This window comes from Pseudophryne corroboree, chromosome 6, assembly GCF_028390025.1.
Source record: "Pseudophryne corroboree isolate aPseCor3 chromosome 6, aPseCor3.hap2, whole genome shotgun sequence".
NCBI lineage: Eukaryota > Metazoa > Chordata > Amphibia > Anura > Myobatrachidae > Pseudophryne > Pseudophryne corroboree.
Genome location: NC_086449.1, coordinates 320,040,491 through 320,052,836, shown reverse-complemented (window position 1 = coordinate 320,052,836; position 12,346 = coordinate 320,040,491). Strand labels below are relative to the sequence as shown.

The window sequence follows — 12,346 nt, the reverse complement described above, 5'->3', positions numbered from 1 at the left end:
AAAAGAAATTGCAGCAAACCAGAGGACTGTCAGTTGCAGCTGGAGATGTACAGGGACAGATTCAAACAAAAGGAATATCCGGATTCCATTCTGAGAGAAGCCATCACCAGAACAAATGAAGTTGAAAGACCAAAGCTCCTAGAATACAGAACAAGGGAAAAACCAAAAGAATCCACAGCATTTACAACAACCTTCAACCAACATGAGAAATCCATCCGGGAATCATTCAGAAATCACTGGAGGATTCTACTCATGGATCCCATCCTTAAAGAAATTCTCCCTCCTCGCCCGGAAATAATTTTTAAGAAATCACGTAACCTTAAGGACCTCTTAGCCCCGAGTATGCTAAGGAACAATCAAGAAAGGGACCAGACATGGCCTAAATGTGTAGGTTCCTACAAATGTGGGCGATGCAATGTCTGCAGATACTTACATCCCAACAGGAAGACCTTTTACAGATGTGGAAAAGAAAAAGGAATACAAGATTAAGGATTACATGAACTGTAACACCCAATCGGTCATATACCTCCAGGAATGCGGTTGCGGCACACAATACATTGGGAAAACGAAAAGACCATTGAAGATAAGGATACAGGAACATGTGAGAAACATCAGGAACAGAGTGGAGAGCCATGCTGTCTCCAAACATTTTATGTCTACACACAACTCAAACCCGGAAGCCTTGACTTTCAAGGCCATTGAACTGGTGAAACTAGGAGACAGAGGAGGAGATCTCGCCAACAAGTTGTCACGTCGTGAGATGTTTTGGATATTCCAATTACAGACATTACAGCCGAAAGGATTCAACGACAATTACGAGATCGCTCCCTTTTTATAAAACACTGTACTAAATTATTTGTCAGCCCCCCCTTTTCCCTCCGGCTCAGCCTTGTATTCAAACCCCCATTCCCCTTCCCCAGCTCCCCCCCTCCTCTTCCTCCCCCCCTCCCCCCTTCCCAACTTGTACCCACCATACACTCCAACACCCTTCCCCCCCCTCCCCTTCCCTGTCACTACCCTACTACCACATATCCACGTTTTCACTTGGCCTTCGTGAACACTCACACACAGAGAATGTTCTGTAGCAAAAAGGATGGAGAAGAACAAGCGCCTATGGTATAGTAAGTTTTTTAGAGTGTATGGTGACACTAAAAATAAGTAAATGCGTACCGGATGAAATCTTTATAACATGTCTAGCAAGATACCATTCATGATGTTTCTCACCATCTATAAATCAGAGAAACAGAAATCGCTGCATAGCGTAATATCTCTGGTTAACAATGATAACCCCACAGTCACCCAGGTAAGCGTACCAGATTCAGGAGAATAATCAGCATAAACACACAATGGTCTTGTATCCAGATATCTTTCACCAGATCCAATAAACAGGGTCTTCGTAATATCAGTCAAATGACCAAAGAAGTGATTTATTCAAAATACAAGGCTATAAAACATCATCCAAACATTTAAAATAAAGATGATTTAAAAAAAAAAGTCAATATAGCTTAGCTTAGCAGCCAGGTAAAGTTCTGCTCAGGTTTCTCAACGCGTTTCGCCCGTCAGGGCTTCCTCAGAGAATGTTCATTTATATTACTGGAGTGATGACCTAGAAGGCACAACGTCGCTACAGTCAAACCACGCTGGAAATGCTCAAACACGTCCGATCTTGGAAGCCAAGCAGCGTTGGGCCTGATCAGTACCAGTAGGGGGGACCACCTGGGAAGATCAAGTACTGTATAGAACGAATCTGAATAGGGGCCTGAGAAAGGAACATACTCCATGTGAATACGAACTCACGTTGAACACATATTTGTATTTCACTTATATAATGTTCACTATTTCACTTTATGCATACCTTTTACAGTGTGTACATTTTCCCCCTTACCCATAAGGGATTGAAGTAATGCGTAGGCACGGTATCTTATGAAATTACACCCCCTATGGCAATTTAACTCCACTAACGCCAAACTCATAATATATGTGTCATTTCATCTATCCTTTTTCTTTCTTATTGTATATAATGGTCTTATATAATTGCGTACGTACAATGCACAGGTATAAGATGCTAAATTCTCCACTATGTTTTACTGAGTCTGACCTTTATATCACACTCCCATAGTGATGTCCGCAATTATACACCTTTATAAATGTATAGCAAAGCATTTCATTCATTATAATCCTGTTTAGCTATTTCTCTTATAATTTATGGTAAAACTAGGTGCTTACAAAACAATAACATGCTCCTGATACTCTTATTTACCTTTTTTTCTTTTTTTTTATGTCTAATTATCACCATGCATACCGGGGCATCTGACAAGTGTTTCTGTCAGATGAACTATTAGAAAATGGCAGCCGCTACCTGGAGACCTATGGACATAATCACATCAAAAATGGCCACCATCTTTTGGACTTTACTAAGACTGGCTCCTTCCCCCTGTGAACTGTAGCCACTGACAACAAGAAATGGATACGAGCACGGAATCGCCACGGGCGCATGCGCAGTAAGCGCCGGAAGTGGGGCGGAAGTGACGCGCCGAGTCCGCCGCCACCGGAAGTGTGGCGGAAGTTCCGCCTTTTATCATTCTACAGCCGTTTTACAGTGTTTTTATCCTGTTTTCTAAGTGTGGATCAACTCGTTTTTACTTATATTCAGTCTATAATAACCTGTTAAGCATTGATTTATATATATGAGCAGCCTTAAAGTATTTAACATGTAATTGCATCACATGACTATATGTGATGTCATAGTCCTCCCACTGATCACTTTGGCTATAAAAGCATATACTGTATCATTCTGTCCCTACCCCTTGAAGAAGTCTCATCAGACGAAACGCGTTAAAGTGTGACCTGTACCTACCTCATTCTAAGATAAGGAAAAATTCTTTCTTTTTTAGTGCATATATTCATTTAAGTGCTTTTAGTTCAGTTGTGTATATATTGTTGTCCCTATATTTTTTATGTGTTTCTTTTATGTTCATTTTAATAAACAGCTATATTTTTAAGATTTTAACTGGCAATTTATTTTATTAACACCTTGGTCGCTATTTATCCCTCATCCCCTCCTTTTTCATTTTTATATATATATATATATATATATATATATATATACATACAGGATCGGCCAACACTCTAAGGACTTTAATCAACTAGGAATTAGTTAGATAACTTGTACCGTGCAGATGTGTCCTTGGAGCGGTGCCGGATCCTGTATCGGTTTTGCAGACGTGTGTGCATATCTATACATGTGTGTATATATATATATATATATATATATATATATATATACGGATATGGGAGAGAGGCGGCACTCAAATTACAGTTTGAAGTGTTAATATTAGGTGAGTGCTGAATTTGTATGATTTACATATACTGTATATATATGTATACAGTATGTATATATATATATATATATATATATATATATATATATATATATATTTGAAATGCTGTATGCTCGGCACTCACTCTGAAAAAGATGGTATAGGCTGCGGTGCCCTCCTGGAGGCGAAGAACTCTAATGCACGGATATGGGAGAGAGGCGGCACTCAAACAGGCTTGTATTGCAATATAAAAAGGTCAATTTATTCCGACATGTTTCGGGGTAATCACCCCGTCCTCAGGGTCATCATAGCCCAAAGTAAGACCAAAGACATACATATATACACATAACAATTAACATCAAAGAACTAATCTTACTCACCTGCTTACCCGCGCCATTCTGCACCGCCGGACGCTCAGCCGCGCTTCCGCGTCGCTCCCCGGTGACGTCATTGAGTCGCGCCTGGACCCGGTTCCCATGGAGACCACCAAGCCCGCTCTCAGTACACTCAGGATGCGTGTGCAGGCTGTACGCTGCTGGCCCGTGACAGCATCAGACTGCGTCAGGTGCAGGAGGTATCTAAGCAACGAAACAAAACAAAAACAAATGAGATACAAGTGAGGACATACAGTGCCACAGATATTAACCAATGTAATCCCCACCCCCACCAGACAATAATCTAGTAACTCCGCTACTAACTATGGTTTAAACTACTGTGCAATATCGCTATACATAATGGAATCAAAAAATATACAATGGGGTAACAATCTGAGCAACTAGTGATAGCTGTAAATAAAAAGTTTTTTTAAAAAAAAGCTAATTTACATGCTAATTTACATAAAACACTGTAGCCCCAGATTTTCATTAAGACCCCGTGGTGACAGGGTTCCAAGCTTAAAGATCCATCTGGATTCTTTCTGCAAAAGAGCTCTGTCACGGTCACCCCCTCTCAGGCTTTTAGGGACATGATCAATCAATATGGCCCTAATGCTAGGTACTCCATGTTTAAACAACAGACAGTGTCGTGCAAACGGTTGATCACTGCTACCTTTTTCAAGAGCTTTCTTTATTGCACTTCTATGTAGGGCCATGCGCTCTCTAAACTGGCGGACTGTTTTGCCCACATAGGCTAAGCCACAAGGGCAGGTCAATAAGTACACTACATGAGTTGATGTACAAGTTAATCGGTGCCGTATGGGCAACTTCCTGCCTGTATGGGGGTGATTGAAGCTGCTACCTGTCATGAGGGTGTTGCAGGTAGCACACCCCAGACATCTATAACACCCCAGTTTAGTGCGTAAAAAGTGGGTTTCCTGTGCAGCTGTCAAACTGGAAACATCCAATTTAACAAGGTGGTCTCCTAGATTACTTCCCCTGGTGTGACTGGGGAGGAGGGACGTCTTGGCCAAAGATGAGAGTGCCCGCTCGGTCTGTATGATGGGCCATAATGCCTTGGCCCGGCGTACCCTCCTATTGCTGGCTACATTATATCTATTGACCCAGGGGAGTTTAGGGCCACTAGTGGAATGTCTACGATTAGTAGGGCTAAGTGCATCAGCTCTTGTAATACTGAGGGCCTTAGCCCTGGCCTGATGCAATAGATCTAATGGATAGCCCCGTTCGGCAAATTTTGCCTGCATGACATCCAATGTCACCTCTGTTTCCTTAGGGTCCGACGTTATACGTCTAACACGCATGAACTGGGAAAAAGGTAAACCCCACCGTAGTGGGGCCGGATGGAAGCTGGAGTGATCAAGCAACATATTCCTATCGGTGTTTTTTGTATATAGAGAAGTGGACACTTTTCCTCCCAGAACCGAAATTTTAACATCCAGATAATTAATGGAAGAACTATCCACAGTATAGGTGAACTGCACTGGGTGTTGGGTAACATTATGGTCCTCCCACAGAGCTATAAGTTCATCTCGAGACCCCGTCCACAAGACTAGTAGGTCATCTATATACCTTCTATAGTAGAGTAACCGTGGCTTAATGACTGGGTCGAGATAGAACATGTGCTTCTCTAACTGATGCATAAAAGCGTTGGCGTACGACGGGGCCACAGCGGACCCCATCGCACACCCCGCTAGCTGGAGCATGAAGCGACCATTGAAAATAAAATAGTTACGAGTAAGCACTTTTTCCAACAATCTCAAAAAGATCGAAATCTCAGGCCCTTGATAGAACTCATTACCCTCAAGTAAGTACCTTACTGCTTCAATACCTGCCACATGGGGGATACACGTGTACAAACTGGTGACGTCAGCACTACACAATAACGTATCCGCAGGTATATTGCCTAGGTGTTGGAGCTGTTGTAACAAGGAGGTAGTGTCCTTGAGGTAAGAGGGAAGGGACTGAATGACAGGATTCAGGTAGGCGTCAAGGTACACAGACACTGGATGATAGAGTGACCCCCTGGCAGACACAATGGGCCTGCCAGGGGGGTCCACCAGTGTCTTGTGGACCTTGGGAACTGTGTAAAATAGTGGGGCCCTAGGGTGTTCAATAGTAAGTGCTCGAACCACTTCACTAGATAACAAACCTACTGTATTGGCTTCTTTTAGCATTAAATCAAGCTCAGTCTTATAATCATTGGTGGGGTCCCTAGTGAGTTTTTTATAAACCTGAGTGTCATTTAGCTGTCTATCACATTCTCTAACATAATCGGTTAGATTTAAAACCACAATGGCCCCACCCTTATCAGCTTTACGCACTACAATATCAGTGCGGGCCGATAATGATTTTAAAGTAGCCAGTTCAGCTTTAGATAAATTAGGGTGTATACTGTCCAGTCTGGCGGTATGATCAACTGTCTCCAACATCCGTAGGAAAGTCCGTATGGATGGATTCTGGCTTGGGGGGTCAAACTGTGACCGAGGGGCTATACGCCGCAACTGTATGGGGACCTCCGTGGTTGGACCTTGTGGGGTGGAGTTATTGAAGTGTTCCTGACGTCTCAATGAGCGTCCTAAGCGGTGAACCTCGACTTTCCACTCCAACGGGTCTGCCGGGACTGTGGGGACAAACGAAAGTCCCTTCGCCAGTAATCGATATTCTTGATCCGTGAGGGGGGTTGAAGACAGATTAAACACCAACTCTCTCAAGTTCTGGGCGGTTTTGGTGCGGGCAATTCTTTGATTTTGGCGCGACCTCCTCGTCCTCTCCCTCTTCTTGCATGGGGGGTGCGGTTGGACCGAGTCCGTACGCCCAAAGGGCCTTGGCCTAAAGGGAAATTACCGTCAGATTGTGATACGGATCCAGATGCTCCTTCAGAGTCGCTTGCTGAGGTACTAGCCCCTAGCTGTTGTTCTCGTCTTCTCCGAGGGTTAGGCCGCCAGCTGGATTGCTGGTGGTCCCTAGATGTCCTGGTGCCACCTAGATTACTAGATTACTAGATTATTGTCTGGTGGGGGTGGGGATTACATTGGTTAATATCTGTGGCACTGTATGTCCTCACTTGTATCTCATTTGTTTTTGTTTTGTTTCGTTGCTTAGATACCTCCTGCACCAGTCTGATGCTGTCACGGGCCAGCAGCGTACAGCCTGCACACGCATCCTGAGTGTACTGAGAGCGGGCTTGGTGGTCTCCATGGGAACCGGGTCCAGGCGCGACTCAATGACGTCACCGGGGAGCGACGCGGAAGCGCGGCTGAGCGTCCGGCGGTGCAGAATGGCGCGGGTAAGCAGGTGAGTAAGATTAGTTCTTTGATGTTAATTGTTATGTGTATATATGTATGTCTTTGGTCTTACTTTGGGCTATGATGACCCTGAGGACGGGGTGATTACCCCGAAACATGTCGGAATAAATTGACCTTTTTATATTGCAATACAAGCCTGTTTGAGTGCCGCCTCTCTCCCATATCCGTGCATTAGAGTTCTTCGCCTCCAGGAGGGCACCGCAGCCTATACCATCTTTTTCAGAGTGAGTGCCGAGCATACAGCATTTCAAATATATATATATATATATATATATATATATATATACATACTGTATACATATATATACAGTATATGTAAATCATACAAATTCAGCACTCACCTAATATTAACACTTCAAACTGTAATTCATCTGAATTCAGGGAATGCTAATTCCAAAGTATTGCAATAGTTTGTTGGTGGGGGGTTGGTGAAGTGCCTTGGTTCCCCCTGAATCCACCACAACTGTTTCCTGCAACCCTGTACCTGTGAGGGTCTCTGATGTGGGTGTGAGCTGCCACCCTGGCCACATTATTTCCAATCACTTTCCCCCCCTCTCACCGGGGTCCGTGTGTCCTGTCCAGAGGCTCCGATGCTGCTGCTGAGAAGGAGAGGAGAGAGCGCCAGCATCTGCACTGCTGCACCTGGCTCTGCCACCAGCGGGGTAACGGATATCACTGCTCGGCTGCCCTGCACTGCTACACTTGACTCTGTCCCCAGCGGGGTAACGGAGGAGATCAACGCGTGGCTGCTGCTGTAAGGCTTCCACCACCAGCATGAGTAGAGGTAATCATTGACAACAGCCCTGTCCCACCGCCACGTATGGGTGATTGGACCAGCGGATCCTGCACTGGATCCGCTTTCCAATCACATCTGCAGCGCTGACAGGGACGTGCTTTGATGTTAGCTGGCGTTTGGCCGCTGTTTAGGGGGCGCGGCCCGGGCAATGCAGGTGGGGGCCGGGCCGCGCTGGCTGCATGATGTCACACGCAGCCGATGCGACCCAGGCAGCGACAAGTAGCTCCCCGCAAGTACGCAGGAGCTGCGCTGGCAGAAGGCTACTCCTGAAGTACAAAAGCATCGACGCTGTGAAATGCTTTTGTTCTTGTGCAACGGGGCAGGGACTGACATGTGGGCCGGAGTAGCCCTGTGGTGGGTGTCCCCCCGCATGTCATTGTGACTAATCATAGGTGTGCTAAATTTAGCACATCTACGATCAGGTCTGAATCATCCCCTTGGAAGGATGATGAAAGCTTCACGTACATGTGCTTTTTAAAAAAAATACTGTATATTGATTGACATGGTATACATAATATCTACAGTACTGTACATATATTCTCAATGTTTCCAAAACAATTTACTGGCAGTTTGTAAGAACTTACTGACAGACATTACTGATACCTAATGTCAAAACATTTAAAATAAATAATTAGAGTGCCAGGGAATCATACATCTTTTTCTATTGTAAATGCTATGCCAATAGGGCCTGATCTGACAACTTGAAATAGTAGGCAATGGGGGTAATTCAGATCTGTTGGCTGCTGTGCGTTTTCGCACAGCGGGTGTTCAGATCCTAACTGCACTTGCATATGCACCGCAATGTGCACCGCAATGTGCACCACAATGCACACGTGCGTTGGACAGCAACAACGGACATTGCCGGTCAGCGACAGGATGGTGCGAAAAATCAGATCACATGGGCGTTTGCAAGGTGATTGACAGAAAGAGGCCGTTTGTGGGTGGCAACTGAGCATTTACTGGGAGTGTTCGGGAAAACACAGGCATGCCCAAGCGCTTTCAGCGAGGGTGTTTGACGTCAGCTCCGGTCCCGATAAGCCTGTTCTCATCGCACTGGAGGAGTAAGTCTGGGTTGGGCACAGACTGCACAAAGTGGATTTTTGCAGCTCAGCTACACATGCGATCGCACACTTGCACGGCGAAAGTACACTCCTTCCTGTTGGCGGCGTCTGTCTGATCGCAGGAGAGCAAAATTGGCAGCCCCGTGATCAGATCTGAATTAGGCCCAAAATACGATGGCTGGTATTTGTGCATGTGCGAATGCAGAATGGCTGCAGACGTCAAGTGATTGACAACCTGCAGCCATTTGGAGGCAGAGAGGGGGCAGCGATGGCAGCATGTGGGAGTGCCAAGGTCTCCGTCTGCCAATGGAGATTTCTGGGCGCGCTGCGGTAGCCAGCTTGCATGGCCTCATGGGTCACTCATCAGGCAGATGGTATCGCAAGTGATCTGATGCTCCATCTCGGACACAGTATTGGATTACACATATACTAGTGATGTGCACCGGACATTTTTCGGGTTTTGTGTTTTGGTTTTGGGTTCGGTTCCGCGGCCGTGTTTTGGATTCGGACGCGTTTTGGCAAAACCTCACCGAAATTTTTTTGTCGGATTCGGGTGTGTTTTGGATTCGGGTGTTTTTTTCAACAAACCCTAAAAAACAGCTGAAATCATAGAATTTGGGGGTCATTTTGATCCCAAAGTATTATTAACCTCAATAACCATAATTTCCACTCATTTTCAGTCTATTCTGAACACCTCACGCCTCACAATATTATTTTTAGTCCTAAAATTTGCACCGAGGTAGCTGTGTGACTCGACGCAAGTGGCCGACACAAACACCTGGCCCATCTAGGAGTGGCACTGCAGTGTCAGACAGGATGGCACTTGAAAAAAATACTCCCCAAACAGCACATGACGCAAAGAAGCAAAGAAAAAAAGAGGCGCAATGAGGTAGCTGTGTGACTAAGATAAGCAACCCAAGTGGCCGACACAAACACCTGGCCCATCTAGGAGTGTCACTGCAGTGTCACGCAGGATGGCCCTTCAAAAAAATACTCCCCAAACAGCACATGACACAAAGAAAAAAAGAGGCGCAATGAGGTAGCTGTGTGACTAAGCTAAGCGACCCAAGTGGCCGACACAAACACCTGGCCCATCTAGGAGTGGCACTGCAGTGTCACGCAGAATGGCCCTTCAAAAAAATACTCTTCAAACAGCACATGACGCAAAGAAAAATGAAAGAAAAAAGAGGTGCAAGATGGAATTGTCCTTGGGCCCTCCCACCCACCCTTATGTTGTATAAACAGGACATGCACACTTTAACGAACCCATCATTTCAGCGACAGGGTCTGCCACACGACTGTGACTAAAATGACTGGTTGGTTTGGGCCCCCAACAAAAAAGAAGCAATCAATCTCTCCTTGCACAAACTGGCTCTACAGAGGCAAGATGTCCACCTCATCATCATCGTCCGATTCATCACCCCTTTCACTGAGTACATCCCCCTCCTCACAGATTATTAATTCGTCCCCACTGGAATCCACCATCTCAGGTCCCCGTGTACTTTCTGGAGGCAATTGCTGCTGGTGAATGTCTCCACGGAGGAATTGATTTTAATTAATTTTAATGAACATCATCTTCTCCACATTTTCTGGAAGTAACCTCGTACGCCGATTGCTGACAAGGTGAGCGGCGGCACTAAACACTCTTTCAGAGTACACACTGGAGGGAGGGCAACTTAGGTAGAATAAAGCCAGTTTCTGCAAGGGCCTCCAAATTGCCTCTTTTTCCTGCCAGTATACGTACGGACTGTCTGACGTGCCTACTTGGATGCGGTCACTCATATAATCCTCCACCATTCTTTCAATGGTGAGAGAATCATATGCAGTGACAGTAGACGACATGTCAGTAATCGTTGGCAGGTCCTTCCGTCCGGACCAGATGTCAGCACTCGCTCCAGACTGCCCTGCATCACCGCCAGCGGGTGGGCTCGGAATACGTAGCCTTTTCCTCGCACCCCCAGTTGCGGGAGAATGTGAAGGAGGAGATGTTGACGGGTCACGTTCCGCTTGACTTGACAATTTTCTCACCAGCAGGTCTTTGAACCCCTGCAGACTTGTGTCTGCCGGAAAGAGAGATACAACGTAGGTTTTAAATCTAGGATCGAGCACGGTGGCCAAAATGTAGTGCTCTGATTTTAACAGATTGACCACCCGTGAATCCTGGTTAAGCGAATGAAGGGCTCCATCCACAAGTCCCACATGCCTAGCGGAATCGCTCTGTTTTAGCTCCTCCTTCAATGTCTCCAGCTTCTTCTGCAAAAGCCTGATGAGGGGAATGACCTGACTCAGGCTGGCAGTGTCTGAACTGACTTCACGTGTGGCAAGTTCAAAAGGTTGCAGAACCTTGCACAACGTTGAAATCATTCTCCACTGCGCTTGAGTCAGGTGCATTCCACCTCCTTTGCCTATATCGTGGGCAGATGTATAGGCTTGAATGGCCTTTTGCTGCTCCTCCATCCTCTGAAGCATATAGAGGGTTGAATTCCACCTCGTTACCACCTCTTGCTTCAGATGATGGCAGGGCAGGTTCAGGTGTTTTTGGTGGTGCTCCAGTCTTCTGTACGCGGTGCCTGTACGCCGAAAGTGGCCCGCAATTCTTCTGGCCACCGACAGCATCTCTTGCATGCCCCTGTCATTTTTTAAATAATTCTGCACCACCAAATTCAAGGTATGTGCAAAACATGGGACGTGCTGGAATTTGCCCAGATGTAATGCACGCACAATATTGCTGGCGTTGTCCGATGCCACAAATCCTCAGGAGAGTCCAATTGGGGTAAGTCATTCTGCGATGATCTTCCTCAGTTGCCGTAAGAGGTTTTCAGCTGTGTGCGTATTCTGGAAAGCGGTGATACAAAGCGTAGCCTGCCTAGGAACGAGTTGGCGTTTGCGAGATGCTGCTACTGGTGCCGCCGCTGCTGTTCTTGCAGCGGGAGGCAATACATCTACCCAGTGGGCTGTCACAGTCATGTAGTCCTGAGTCTGCCCTGCTCCACTTAACCACGGACATGTAGACAAGTGGACATTGGGTACAACTGCATTTTTTAGGACACTGGTGACTCTTTTTCTGAGGTCTGTGTACATTTTCGGTATCGCCTGCCTAGAGAAATGGAACCTAGATGGTATTTGGTACCGGGGACACAGTACCTCAATCAAGTCTATAGTTGGCTCTGAAGTAACGATGGATACCGGAACCACGTTTCTCACCGCCCAGGCTGCCAAGGCCTCAGTTATCCGCTTTGGCAGGATGACTGCTGTGATATTTCATCTTCCTCGCAAAGGACTGTTGGACAGTCAATTGCTTACTGGAAGTAGTACAAGTGGTCTTCCGACTTCCCCTCTGGGATGACGATCGACTCCCAGCAGCAACAACAGCAGCGCCAGCAGCAGTAGGCGTTACACTCAAGGATGCATCGGAGGAATCCCAGGCAGGAGAGGACTCGTCAGACTTGCCAGTGACATGGCCTGCAGG

General features: G+C 46.1%; 1 pseudogene; it reads left to right on the top strand.

Annotated features, from left to right (window-relative positions):
* Nucleotides 1-1,622: 1,622 nt before the first annotated feature.
* LOC134937168 (5S ribosomal RNA) lies at nucleotides 1,623-1,741 on the top strand (annotated as a pseudogene).
* The last annotated feature ends 10,605 nt before the right edge of the window (nucleotides 1,742-12,346 follow it).